Here is a 15,535-nt window from a genome sequence, read left to right on the forward strand (position 1 = left end):
ATTGTACGTTTCAAATTTCTTCTGGTAAACGAACAGCACAGAACATATCTCAATCTTCAAAATAGTGTGTACCAACATCACCAATTGGTAGTTTAGATAACACGACATTGACGCCTTACTTAGCTACTTCATTGTACAGAATGAATGGCGTCATTCAGCATCAACAATTTTCAGATACTCTTGAACAATACTTTTCAGAATTATCACGCTCAGCCTTGAATTCCAAAACTATATTTAATAATGCGATTTTACATCTTTTGTATGATGTTGGGTCCATCAAAGGAAAGTACAGCGTCCACAACAATTTTAGAAAATAAATCTTTTTGCTGATGAATAAGCTTCGGGGACATTGCTGTGGCAGCGTGTGTTCCAATAAACACGTTGTTGTTCCTTTCATTGGCGCTTCGACAGCCATGTCATATTTTGGTCATGCATTATTATAATGCTTTACGTATAGCTTTAATTATGATACGTGCATGCACGCCTTCCTCAACATATGGCTTAACTTGTTTTAAGATTCCATCTGCTTAAAGTACTACTGAAGTGGTGCCATCGCCGACCTGATAAGAGAAACATTGTTATTCTACACATTCTAATATAACAAAAAACTTACCTCAGCATCTTGAGATTTGGCGATGCCGATTAGAGTTTAACGGCTGGATGCACAATATCCAATAGTTTCATAATGGTTGCACCATCATTTGAAATTGTGGCCTTACCACTGGAATCAACAATATGCTTGTCCATACTGTGTGGACCCAATGTAGTGCGTACAGCGTCCACAATTGATTGCGAGAGATTGATGTTGGATGTGAGTTGAGGTTTACTTTGAGAGCTATCGGTACACACACATTTTTTACACAAAAGCTCATATGTACCCAACACAAGTTCAGGACGTTCATATTTTATTTTAACTCGTTCAAAAGATATTAACGAAAAACCGGAAAAAGACCCGCGGGTACCTCCGAAACCGGGGGTGGGATCCATAGTATTTTTGCGCAGAATACCTTTCTGCATTGGCGACCTTCGGCCGCGCTTATAAAAAATAACCCTGGGCTACGCCATGCCAAGTCCGGGTGTGTGGTATAACCGTGGCTACCGCCACGGTGGTGCACAGTTTTTTTTGGTGGGTACTAACACAACAACAACCACATGAAAATCGCCAACTTCAACTGCAAATATCTCCCGACAGAGATAAAATTTTTCTTTTCCGCTTTCGGATTATTGTTCTCGAGATTAATACGCGTCTTTTGACACCTCTCTCGATATTTTTGGTAGCTTATTAGTAGTCGACCCCTCAACTAGACTATTACCGCGATACCTAACGTAACGCGGCGAGGAGTTACCCTGATCTTCTACCACATATTTTGTGGTCGCCAATGGTGGTAATAAACCCTGTTCATTAGTAATAAAAGCACCACCAGCGCTATTTTATTATCGGATTTGGCATCTGGTCGGGATCTAAACGGCCTTGGGCTTGATCATACTGTTGCGGCTGTTGATATTTACAAGTAACAGGTGCAGGTGGTTGCTAAAGAAAATAACACAAAAATAATCATCAACAAATTTTTAAGTATATTAGTTGTATTAGCATACATTATAACCAGGACGTCCCCCACACAAATACCCCACGAAAATGTATAGAAGACATTTATAAACATCTCGCCCAAAAAAAGAGTAGCGACTACCTCTCAGTATACATCGAGTAAATGCCAAAAAAATAACGAGTGACGGCTCTTATTGTATTTATCCTCTTTGACAATACCTATGAATATAGTAGGTGCGAGAGAGCACGATACATTGTGGCAAAGCTAAATTTGTCAACATGCTATTTCATTTGGAGAATTTTTCATTCCAAATCGTCACCCCTGTCAAAAATTCGTGTGGCTGTGTGCGTTTTTGGTCACACGATTTTTGCAGGGAAATAAGGTACTCCTCGTGTTCCAATGGGACATGACTCATATACGGAAACACATTTAACATGCAAATACAACAACAATAGGGCCGTTCCATTGGTTTATCGAGCTCTGGCTCTGGCTCAAATCTCATTGGAACGATCTGGATCAACTTTATGAGAACTGTCAGCACTAATATAAAACATATGTTTTGTTGAAAATAAGAAGAAACGTACACAAAATTTTAAGATACTGATAGAATTATTAACATTTAAATAGTTTCGCACGAAAGCAAACTATTTATTTTCCTTACATCATCTTCAAGTTGTTTACTCTTTCAGTGTTTTTGCTTTTAAATATGGCGAATTCTTTTATGTATACACAAATGTACACATATTTAGTTCAGTGCTACAATGGCTCAACTATTTGGTTGGCTCATCTCACCAGCTGGTTTTATTTTTTTCATTTCACTGTAGTAGAGATTGTCAGAAGGAGATGGCAAACTTAAAATGAAACCACCGAATTTACAACATTTTCTTACTACATACAAATGCTGCTAAGTTTTATGATTTCATTCCATTCCATTCGTCTAACAGCAACACTCTGCTTTTGGCAATGTGAACAAATGTATGTTGTTGCTGTAGAGATGAACCAACCATATAGTTGAGCCATGAGTGCTACCAACTCAAAAGTGGTTAGCTGTCAAAAAATCTACTACAGAAAACGAAACGAACAGTAGCCCGTTTCTGTAACCTTGCGTTATAATAACGAACGATTTGCTATCGCAAGGCACGTATCGCTTTCGATATGAAAAGTGTTTCTGTAACGCACTCAATTCACCTAGCGATATAATAGTGGTGAGTTTTTATCATATCGATGGAACAATCGAAATGGAACATAGGATCTGTCACCAATAGCGAAAAATATATTATAACAAACACAAATTCTTTTTAATCGCAAGAGAAGAAGTTCAAGATTCATTATATAAATTGTGAACTTTTGCTTAAACTGGTATTATAAGTGATTTACAATCATCCCTTGCCTATAATAAGGTAATAGTCTAGTTGAGGGGTCGACTGCTAATACGCTACCTAAAATATCGAGAGAGGTGTCAAACGATGCATCTTGACATCAGTATTAATAATCCGAAGGCGGAAAATAAAAATTTTAACGCGTTCAAAAGATATTAACGAAAAACCGAAAAAAGACCCGCGGGTACCTCCGAAACCGGGGGTCGGATCCATAGTGTTTTTGCGCAGAACACCTTTCTGCGTTGGCGGCCTTCGGCCGCGATTATAAAAAATAACCCTGGGCTACGCCATGCCAAGTCCGGGTGTGTGGTATAACCGTGGCTACCGCCACGGTGATGCACAATTTTTTTTGGGGGTACAAACACAACAACAACCACATGGAAATCGCCAACTTCGAATGCAAATATCTCCGGACAGAGATAAAATTTGTCTTTTCCGCCATCGGATTATTGTTCTCGAGATTAATACGCGTCGTTTGACACCTCTCTCGATATTTTAGGTAGCGTATTAGCAGTCGACCCCTCAACTAGACTATTACCTATAATAATAAAAGAAAAATATTGTGCTACAGGTATTTACTTTGCGACGTGTTAGCTGCTTAGGCACGTCTGAATGTTGCAAGTATATTACCCTTATACGTTTGTTAATCTTGCGATTTAAGAGGCAATCTAAGCGTCCTCTTGCCAGCTATTGGAATTGGAATATTCAATTCCCAAAACCGGAAAAAAATACAGTTTTTTATCTCGATCGGGCAATTCCTGGATATATTGCAACTACTTCAATAACGTCCATAAATATAACAACGACAACCTTCCGAACTAAAAGCATACACCACGGAGTATTCAAGTAAGTAATCTAACATTCTAAAATTCAAAATTACAAAAAAACTATACTTCCTGACGCAATAGCAATGGCAGCATGTAACATCACACGACAACGCCTCAGATGGAGCCAAGTTCTTTATTGAAAACCTTTTGTTTCAAATATATGAACTTTTTGATGACCAGAGTTTAGTTGATGTGACATTCAAATTAACAAATCCATCTTCCTTGTAAGTAAACTTTCATTTGAATTAACGCTATTGCAGCTTGTATGTCACATATATTAACTACGCTTGTTATATCTGTATTTACAGAATTACGGCTCATCGTCTAATTCTATCGGCGGCAAGCCCTTATTTCGGTGAACTGTTCAAAAGGGACAACGGGATTTGTCCACTTATAGAAACCACCAATATCGACAGCGACACTTTCGAGTGCTTAATCACCTTTTACTATACCGGCAAAACGCTCATAACCATTGACAATGTGGATCGGCTGTTAAAAGCGGCTTTAATACTACAATTGAAAGGCGCTGTTGCAAACTGCTGATTTTATAATAGAGAATATAACCGATTTCACATTGCAGCCAGCATATAGTCTGGAGAAGTAGACTCAGTGTGAGATACTAAATGAAAAAATTCTGGCTTACGAAACACAAAACTGTATGCATGTAAATCAACGTGTGCGATTATTTGAGTATTAAATTTATTATTTTATTATCTCACAGGTAACCCAGAGCAGTGAATTGTTAGATTTTGACGCCAAAAAGTTGCAACCTATCATAGAAAGAAACAATTTGCATGTACGGTGCGAGAAAGGTGTTTTTAATGCTGTAAAACGTTGGTATGAACATAATGCTTCTGCGCGCAAACATCATATGCCAGAATTAAGTGTTTGTCTGCGGTTAACCCAATGTAATATGGTCTTTAGTATGGCTAATATTCATCCGTTACCGGGTTGTGAAAACTTGGCATTCAAGGTTTTAACTTGGCATAGATACCCCTTGGCTCGTTCTAAGCTGACATTGAAGTATGCAGAGAAACGTGGTGGCCAGATTCCTGACGAAGAACCAGTTTTGGCTCTTAACCGATGGGTAAATAATACCGGGATATGACTCTTTACAAATGGTTAATGATATTATTTGTAAAATGTTAAGGTAGAATCAACAGTCGGTGCTAATGACCAGTATAACAATAGCTTCCCGCTCAAGATCACGGATCGAAAACTATTTTCACTCTAGCGATAAGGAGACTCCTTGAAGATTTTCGGGAGTTTTGCTGTTGTCGATGTGGACAGAATATTGATTCGGTACATTCCGGAAAATACCACCATTCAGGTACTTGCCCGACCATCTCGGGGAACCACATTAACCCTTCTACCCTCTTCATTCCCTTCCAGATCGTAAAAAGGATTTGGTTGAGCTGCAGGCCGGCGAATACGTTTCCCTGGGATTGTAGAAAAGAGGATACTGGCCGTTGATTGGCTACGGATAATTGTACAATTTAGACTAGCAAGAACAAAATTAGCGACCAAGGTGAAAAAGGCAAAAAAGTTGCATAAAATTATACACAGCAGACAGAGAGAGACCATTCAATAAAGTTCTCACAGAACCATAAATGTAATACTCCTATATTGCTAATAGAAAATGCTCGCAATGTGTTTTGAATTCGAAATCAAAACAAGACAGTCTATAAAATTTTTGTGATTGTAGCAGCATAAGTGTGACAAGAAAAAATTTAAATTTAGGTACATTCGAATGTTGAATACAAAAACAAAAACGTTTAAACATCAATATATCGGCACTCTGATGTTTGGGAATGTACCTAGCCTTTTGTAGCAATATAGGAGTATTACATATATGCGCAGAACACCCCCAGCGGGTTAGGGGACAGAATATACCCGCGGTAGGTATGCCTGTCGTAAGAGGCGACTAAAATACCAGATTCAAGGGGCTGTGTGGCGCAACCCTTCAGGTGGCCAGCGCAATATATAGCTTCTCCAAACCCAATTGTCACCTATCCGCGGCGAATTCTGTTTCACTAACAGACGAAGCTCTGGCGCCCCAAGCTCCTCATGGAACTTGGGGTGGGGAGGGAGGGAATGGCCTGAAGGTTTAATGTGGCCACATAAATCGTTCCCGAGATGGTCGGGCTAGCGCCTTAATTGTGCTATGGTACCGGATCTGTATCCGGAAAAGGACCATCACATCGATAACACCTCCCAAAGCCTTCGGGGAGCAACCTTATCGCTACAACAATAAGAACAACAATTTTTTAACTATAATTATTTATATATATAAATGATATTTTTTTTTCTTGTAAATATAATTATTAAATATAATGGAAGTTGTAATGTGTTTTCAGGTGCGTTATTACGTTTATATTAATATTGTGTAATGAGTTAGAGAAAAAAGAAAACGTTATCTATTTGAATGCTGATTTATTTAATTATAATTAATATGTATGCACTACTATATAAACTACTTTGCGACTATTGTTTCAATATTCAATATTTCTTCATTAAATTCATTTCATAAGTAGTTTTGTATGAAATAGATACTTTATATGTATGTACAAAGCATTGCAATTAATTTGAAACACTTTATTCAAATTTCAAGAAAATTCCAGAAAACCAGAATTCCATCAATACTAGGTAAAAAAATTCAACTTTAATCCTAAAATTTCTGCTTATTTTTGACAATTTTTTTTCTGAAGTGTTTAGCATATTCTCCCAAACAAAAGAAATAAGTTTATATAGAGAAATTGGCCTTAAAAAAATGCATATTCAGAAAGTTTTTAAGATTTCTAAGAAAACAATTTTAAAGCTTGGGGTGACTTAAAAAGTTTCTCGAATTTGGAGTGTTCCAAATTAATTACTATGCTTGTTGATATAAAATTATGAAAAAAAAAATTTAGAAATTGACAAAACAACGTAAAATAGATAAAATTTACATATATTTGTGTTTAAATTTGGTCCTATATTTTTGACTAAGGCCACGGTTTTTTTGTCTGTCGCTAGAGATATATTCTTTCAACCAGTTTATAGAAAAACGCTGATGCTGGGCATTTTTAAGTTGTAATGGCTTTTGAGAATGTGTATAATGGTAATTTAATCTTTAATAGACTATGGTTTTAACGACATTTCTATTGACTTGAGGGTTTCGTGTATGGCTTTAAGCGTATTTAAAATTTCGCAAGTTAATTTTTGTTGCCCATTATTAAATTCTCTTTGCCTTTCGTCTTGGTCTTCCATATGTTTTTTTCGGCGAAAGCACCGCTGAAAGTATTATAACCAGGTGGGTTCGATTGAGATGTAGCTGGGTCGAGTACGGTAGAGTTTGTCTTTGGTTGTGGAGTCGCCCTTGAAGTCACTTTTGGAGTTTGGTTAGTAAGATCCAAAAATTCTAGGTCATCTTTTATTTCATTTGTCTGCAAATAAAAACATAAAATGTTAGTATACATAAACAAGCAGCAATAAACATTTGGATTCACGACACAATCCAAAAAAACATTCGCCTTGCCGAACTTATTTTGAACCTTTGGGTTCCGACGTTTTTACCGAGAATATTTATGTACATTTACCTCAGAAAGTCCCCCTTCCTATAATCCTTTTGTATATTTTTTAGAAAATCCTTTACGTTTTTGTTCACGCTGTATAAGTGCAGCATATTTACAGAACAAGAAAAGGTCTTAATCATTTCGTATAAGTGCCGGAAAAGCTTTTCTGTAAAATCTTCCATTTAATATCGACTTCGCTGTCCAAATAAACGGCGTATACGAAAATTGGTTCATTACGTCATATGAGCGTAGTTTTATGCAATACTTTCTTTAAAACTAAAAGCTTGGCATCCAACTCCATTGCTGATATATGTATGGACAGTTCTTAGATGTATATAATAAATTGATCAATATTTCTTCCTCCAAATTCACACTTCTTCAGAGACAATCCCTCGCTTTTCTGCTCAATCTCGCCCAAAAAACAAATTTCTGCTCTCTATTAAGTATTCACACGTTCACCGTGAAATATTTTTGGTGTTGCAGCTTTTTTAAATGCTAAAATTGACAAACTCAAGAATGAAAAAATGAAAAGCAGCTTAGCACACAAAAAATTCAAATTACAGAAAATGTATGCTATCACCACCTTCGGAGCTAGTGATATGAATATCGCAAGAAATAACGAAAATACATATTCACCACTCATACAGAAACACTACCTTGCGATAACAAAGCATCAGGGTTGCTTTTTGCGATATAATTCGTATCGCAAGGATACAGAAACGGGCTACAGAACTGCTATACGGATCAGAAATTGAACCAGATAAATATCAGGATCACAACGTTGTTGTTGCATTTGCATGTTAAATTTCTATCCGTATCTCGCTCAAGTCTCAATGGAACGTAACTAATGTGGTTCACATTGTTGTTGCATTTGCATGTTACCCAGCAAAAATGTACCCGTAAATTGGTTAGTAAAATGACTAAAGTCTGTGTCTATGGAACACGTAAATCGTTCAGTAGCATTTGTACAGGGCGGCGTTAAGTTTTGTGACCAGTCCATTCCGTCGTACCAATTTATGTGATTGTCCATACTGCTCACACATATACGGTATGAGGTTATCGAAATATAAACAAACTATAGTGCTGTACTGTTATTACATTCACGATATGGCAGTCATTTTTTAAGTTATATCAAAGAGGATAAATACAATAAAAAAAATTGTATTTATCCTCTTTGGTTATATACATGTAACTTTACGAATATTTTTACAGTATTTTTACTTTAATATGACCGCCTTTTCACTAGTATTATGACCGTTTTTTTTACTTGGATTATACTGCTATATAAATAAAACATTTCTTTAATTCAAATCCATTAACATTTCTTTTATTCAACATTTTTATAATATATTAGATTATTTACAATAGCTATAAATTATTAACTATAAGTCTAAAGGAATGAATAGTTTTTCAGTCTTGTTAGTGAGCCATAAATATAAATTTTATTGTATGCGATTCTATGCATACAAAGTTAAGGGAAACTTAAATAAATTAATTAATGATATAGAAGACAAAATAGAATAACTAACAGAACTATTGGTTGCAGTAAACCATCAAATCGCGAGTAGGCAATTCACAATTTCTGTTTGTAGTTCAGAAAATTATAATTGAAGTTAAATTGTAATTTTCTGAATGAAAATTTCTATTGAAAACTGTGAACTTCAATTGTAATTTTTTGAACTTCAATTGAAATTCCCGAGCTTTCGGAACTTCCTTTGCAACTTTCAAAATTTTTTTACATAAAATGAAAAATTTAACAATTTTTCTGACAGTTAAAGTGGTGAATTGCCTACCAGAGGTTTGAAACCACTTGCATTCGTGTTGGCGCTTCTCTATATCATTAATATATAAAATATCTTTTTATTAATTTCATCAATAGACATATATAAATTTTTTTTCCTTTACATTTTAGAACTGTGTACAAAAATATGTCATTTTACATATCGCAACCTAAACCAAAAAGTATTTCAACTCATAATCAGAGTAATTTTGTGTTGAATGTTGATTTATACCACAAAAATAATAAAATTCTTAACAAAACCAGGCTAAACGATAACGTTAACTACCAAAAAAAAGTTATTTCACGATGCTTTCATGAATAGATTTACACTTAAATACCGATTTAAAATTTTTTTAAGTTTTCACATTTTTTAGTTTAAAATTCGATATGTACATTCAGTGGAATAATTTTAGATTGAGGGTACTTCATACAATTTTCTTTCTTCGTGATTTTGCAATAATAAAAGTAGGTACTCATAGTAATTTTTTGTTTTGAATCATGTGATTGCAATATTTATAAGGACCATTTAGTTGATGGTATTCCCTTCAAAAAACGCGAGTTATCTATAAATAATGTAAGGAATACTCCTTTGGGAGTATAGGACTGATCCAAATCTAATCTGTATTCATACAAAAAATGTGCTCCAATTAACATTGCGATGTCCTAGGAGAGAAGTAGGTGATCCCACTCTCGCTTTGTTTGTGAGTATTCCATAGAGTACATACGTGAGAATACTTTCCAAAGTACTTTCACTGTTGTACTCCATGGAGCACCCACAGAGGATCATATGCCAAAGTACTAAAAGAAGAGGAATTGTGTCGGAAAGAAATATCGAAGTGAATTTAATTTAAAATGAAAGTAAATGAAGAGCGGCAATATAACTTTTATATTTTATACTACGAATATTCTTATGTTATTTAGCATTTGCGTGAATAAAGAAACTATTATTTCTCTATACATACTATAGTATGTATACATAAAACCAGTGCGCTGTTGCATTTTATCAGAGTAGCCAAAGTAAAATTTTATTATTAGTTATTTGCATGCAATATTTTACTTTTGGCAACTCTGTTCGATCGTCATCATGTCGTGATCACTGTCGTTAAAAACGAGCAATGATCGGCTGATGGTGGTCCGCAAACGCATTGCAAAGGAGTATTGTTAGAGTACTCCAACATGAAGAAAATGGAACACGTAATCCAACAATTTTTGCAGGGTTGGTACTGTCAAAGAGGATAAATACAATAAGAGCCGTCACTCGTTATTTTTTTGGCATTTACTCGATGTATACTGAGAGGTAGTCGCTACTCTTTTTTTGGGCGAGATGTTTATAAATGTCTTCTATACATTTTCGTGGGGTATTTGTGTTTATTTTTCGACTGTATTTAATTAATTTATTTAATTCTCTTTCCAAAAATCACAGTTGCACAAGGGGCCTACACGGCATGGATAAATGCGAGACAATTAAAAATGTCCCTCTCAGAAAACATTCGGCATCAATTTTTTCAATTTCCAGCCAGATACTCTCCACAAAATAACGAGTGACGGCTCTTACTGTATTTATCCTCTTTGGTACTGTCAGTTAAATTCATCAGCAATTATTTATATTCAAAATATTTTTTTGTTATACATCTATTCTATAAATTTTGGTTAAAAATTATTGACAAATTCGTTGCAATTAAATTGTTTTAAACATCTTTGCAAACTTTACGAGATTGTTGAATACTATTTTAATTAGAGCATAAAAAGCATAGATTAGTAACGTAGGAAAAAACTTAGAATTATTTCAGCTAAGTTCATCACAAATATTTATATTCAAAATACTTTTTTGTTATACATCTAGTATATAAATTTTGGTTAAAAATTTTTGAAAAAATCGTTGCAATTAAATTGCTTTAAAAATCTTTGCAAACTTTGTGCGATTGTTGAATATTATTCGAGCATGAAAAACTTAGAATACGAACGCAGGAAAAAGCTTAGAATTATTAGATTCTTAGATACTTTATAACCAAGATTATTTCAGTGTGTGTTGTTCGTTTGTTGTACAATTTCATTGCATATTAATTTTCAGATCAAGAACACTCAAAGGTGTCGTGGCATCGTCTTGTTGGTCAATCGCGCCCCGCAATATCCATTGATGGGAATTGACATTCATTATAAAGTAGCGAAGGCACGGTCCTGCGCAAACATATCGCCACCAACCTGTGTTGGCAAAAGATATGCTGAACTGTATAAGTAGAAACACTTTTAAAATTTAATAAAATCAAAATTATAGTTCTGTAAAGTATTTTATGTTAAAGTATAGCAAAATCTCAGCGGCCTTGTCCTGGTGAAAATTGAGTTTGAATAGGTCTCATTCTTCATTCTCAGAAACATGTACGAAGGTACCTCGTAAGGTATTAAAAATCCTCAACGCAATAACTTCAAAAAAACTCTCATTCAAACCGGTGTCCTATCCCTACTTCTGTGTAACTTCTACATATCAAAAGCTATCTTCACCACCAGAAGGAGTCACTATTGTTTCCTACACCATATGGTCGCCAAGCCTAAAGATTACCCACTGGAAGAAGCTACAGGCCTGCCAAAATACTGCCCTCAGAACCGCCACGGGTTGTGTCCATATGTCCTTAGAACACCATCCACATAATGAGGCGAGAATACTACCAATAAGTGAAAGAAATGAAATGCTAACCGAACAGTTTCTGTTGAATACCCACGAACCTGGGAATCCCAACAGACATCTGATTGATGAGCCAGCACCGCCCAGGGTCTTAAGGAGTCACCTCCGTAAGCACTATGAGGAAATACAGCACCTGAAAACTCAGCCGTATGAAGCAAGAAAACGCAAGCAGGTCCTTGGTGAACTCCATAAACAGGCCTCGGACCTCTACTTCAGGAATTGCCCGGTGAATTCAGTACTCAAAGAACAATACCCTAAACATGCAGCCCAACTTCGATCTGGATACTGTAACAGGATAAACTCTTACCTATCCGGAATCAACCCCGACATACAAAATGTATGCCCCGCTTGCATTGTGTCCCCACATGACACCAACCATCTCTTCAATTGTAATGTGGAACCAACGCCTCTAACACCCCTTTCATTATGGGCCACCCCTGTCGAAACAGCAAGTTTCCTTGGACTCCCGTTAGAGGACATTGATGACAATTTGTGATTGGTCAGACCTATTGGATGGAGCGAAGCACTGCTACAACAACAACATCAGAAGGTACTCGAAGACAATGTCTCAAAACTAACAACCAAAAGCAATAATTATCATTTCACTGACATAAATTGTATAGTTTTTTCTTCCGTAGTTGGACACAATCTTTTCATAATATATTTAGGAATTTAAGATTAGATATTTTTTTGAAGTTGCATTTTGAATTACCAGCAACAACAGAATCATGTTTAATTGTACGCCGCACAATCATTACACCATCATGTAACGAAGCTCAGTTTCTTCCAAAAATTGTTTGGCCCTGCCACGTAAAATCAATGTATATGTTCTAGCATTAACGCAACTTTTAAACAATTATAAAGTATGAAGGTTTTTTATATATTACCAATATATTTCGATTACACACGGTAATCGTCTTCAGTGTGAAAACTACAAAACATAAAAACAACAAAATAAATAAATAAAAAATTTTCTAACATACAAATTTTAAAAAATCAATCACATACATCTTTTGCACGTGTGTATCACTTGACGTGGAGTTTGTCACTGATCGTTTGTTTGTCAACAAATATCTATAGAAGCTAGCGGAGTTATCTACGTCCGTTTTGTAGTTCATTCGTTTGCTGGTTGGTGTGTTAATAATGTGAAGCATTTCCAGAGTAAATCGTTTTCTGTAATGCTGTTCTTGTTGAAGAATAGTAGCTTTGTCAAAGTTTGGTGAGTGGGAGTTTTCAGTACAGTGGGTCATAAGTGCAGTTTTTTTGGTTTGCAGTATGGTGGCAATATTTGTAATCCGATTTTTGTTGCGCTATTCTAGTTTTAAGTTTGCCTTTTGTTGTTCCAACATATACGCTGTGACATGGTTCGTTGTTTTTTCCATCGCAAGGAATTTCATACACTATATTGCTTTTTTCTGTATGTGGAATTTTTGATTTTGTTTGATTATATATCTTTTTTAATGTATTTATCGGCTTATGAGCTATTTTTACTTCATCTTTGTTGTAGCAGTCTAATTTGGCCTATCGTTTCGACAATTTTGGCACATAAGCTACTGACTTAAATATTTTCTGCGGTTTTTCTTTTCCTCTCTGCTGATTCTTTTCGTATTGATATTTATTTAAAAGTGCTTTAATTACGTTTTCAGAAAATTATTTCTTCTTAACAATAGTTTTATTTCATTTTTAATTTCCTCGTGGTAAGTGTCGTCCGCATTTTCTAACATTCTTTTTATACAGCCCATTGCTGTATTCATTATCATCGTCTTTGGATGCTTTGAATAAAAGTTGATGATTCGTCCTGTTGATGTTGATTTCATATACCACCTTAACTTCAATTCGTTTTTGCTTCTAATAATAATTGAGCCAAGATATGGTAGTTTTCCGTCTTCTTCAAGTTCCGTTGTAAAATTTATATATTTGCTGAAAGAGTTTAGTGTGTCCAGCGTCCTTTTTACATCATCTTCGTGTATTATAGCAAATAGATTGTCGACATATTTTGTGAGTAATCTGGGTACTCTTTCTAATTTTCAATGTATAGGGTTCAAAGACAGGACCCTACATGGAGACTACAAAGCAAAAATAACAGTCTGGTCGACAAACTTTATAAATTGGATTTAATTTCAAAAATGGGGAAAAATAAATTATCTACAACAACAGCTCTACCTCCGAGGATATATGGACTACCAAAACTACATAAGGAAGGAACACCGTTCAGGCCAATCTGTTCGGCCACTGGATCACCAGCACACAGCCTATGCAAATATATAGCAGATATATTAAAAAACGCAACAGCAAACTCGGCATACAACATTAAAAATACACTTGAGTTTAAAACAAAAATTAACAACACCTACATTTCTGACAATGAAAAGCTAATATTTTCGACGTAATTTCCCTGTTTCCCAGCATTCCCACACAATTAGGCCTTGAGATCATAAGAGACAATTGATTGAAAATAGAACCACATACAAATATACCTGTTTGAGCGACTGTCGTAGTCGTCAACAACCAACCCTTTATTTTAAGAACAGTGAATTTATAACCAATTTTTAATTATTACACGCTTCAATATGTATTATTGCATATGTTCTATTGAATTTAAACCTATTTTGAATTTAAACGTATATTTATGAATTATTATACGTGGAAATATGTACTTCATTACATATTTTATACTTTTATATTATATTTGAGCTATTCATGAATTACTTAGAATACGTATAACCATTATACGTAACACTCATGTTATACTAGGATTAGCACTTATGGAATTGTAAATGAATGCTTGAACATATTTCGCCCCTATGGCAACCCCAACTGATGAGTTGACAGTGACATGTACGTATGTACATATATATATATATATATTTGTCTTGACATTTATTTTTATATTTTATTACTTATTCGAAATTTAATATCCATCCCGGAGTGGCACAAGTTTTTGTAAAAACCTATTCTTTTTTGTAAATTGAAGTGCAAAAATATATAATTTAATTAAGTTTACCACTGTGCACAAGTAAACACCAGTTCTCCTTTTTTTTCTTTAACAAATTTGTGTTAAATTGGATACACAAGAAAGTTCCAATTGTGAAATCAGAACTGCGCTCATATCCAAGATTTTCTATTGGAAATTGCGCTAAGTGTAAGGTCTCAACAACTAAACGCTGCAGGACGTAGTCAACACAACGCCGCTGTACCACCAACGCACCGCCACCACATCATATCACCATCGTCATACCCAACACATCGCCATCACCGCCGCCACCGAAGCAGCCACCTCCACATCCAAACGAAGGGAAGTGCACTTGCAGCACCATAAAAGTGCGACGCGCTGCTACTGCCGCCATAATCCTCGCCATCATCACCACAGCTACATCCCAAAGCCAACAAAAAGGAAGGTAAAATTTATCATACCACCCCCCTAAACAATGGTCCTACGTCGCCATTAAGCAACCAACGACCAAAAGTGCTCCTATACACAACACATAGGCCTTGCCAAAAAACCGTGAGTATTAAATCAAATTTAATACCCACTTCCCAGTGCGGCAAAGAATATAAAAAAAGAAAATTAAGGCAAATTTCCTTTTCGAGGATTATTATTTCCCGCCAATAATCCTCATTTCCCGCCAAATTTTCTCAATTTCCCACCAAAACCTGCACATACCATTTCATATATATATATACATATAGCAATAACCCCATATTGCAAAACTCAGTACGGTATATGTGCAAAACATAATAAGAAAAACTAAGCTAGATACAGTGGGCACG

At 35.4% G+C, this 15,535-nt stretch overlaps 1 pseudogene; it reads right to left on the minus strand.

Annotated features, from left to right (window-relative positions):
- Nucleotides 1-248: 248 nt before the first annotated feature.
- Nucleotides 249-15,111, minus strand: LOC137248596 (T-complex protein 1 subunit eta-like; annotated as a pseudogene).
- Between the last annotated feature and the right edge of the window lie 424 nt (nt 15,112-15,535).

The sequence above is a fragment of the Eurosta solidaginis genome, chromosome 4, assembly GCF_040869045.1.
Source record: "Eurosta solidaginis isolate ZX-2024a chromosome 4, ASM4086904v1, whole genome shotgun sequence".
NCBI classification, from domain to species: domain Eukaryota; kingdom Metazoa; phylum Arthropoda; class Insecta; order Diptera; family Tephritidae; genus Eurosta; species Eurosta solidaginis.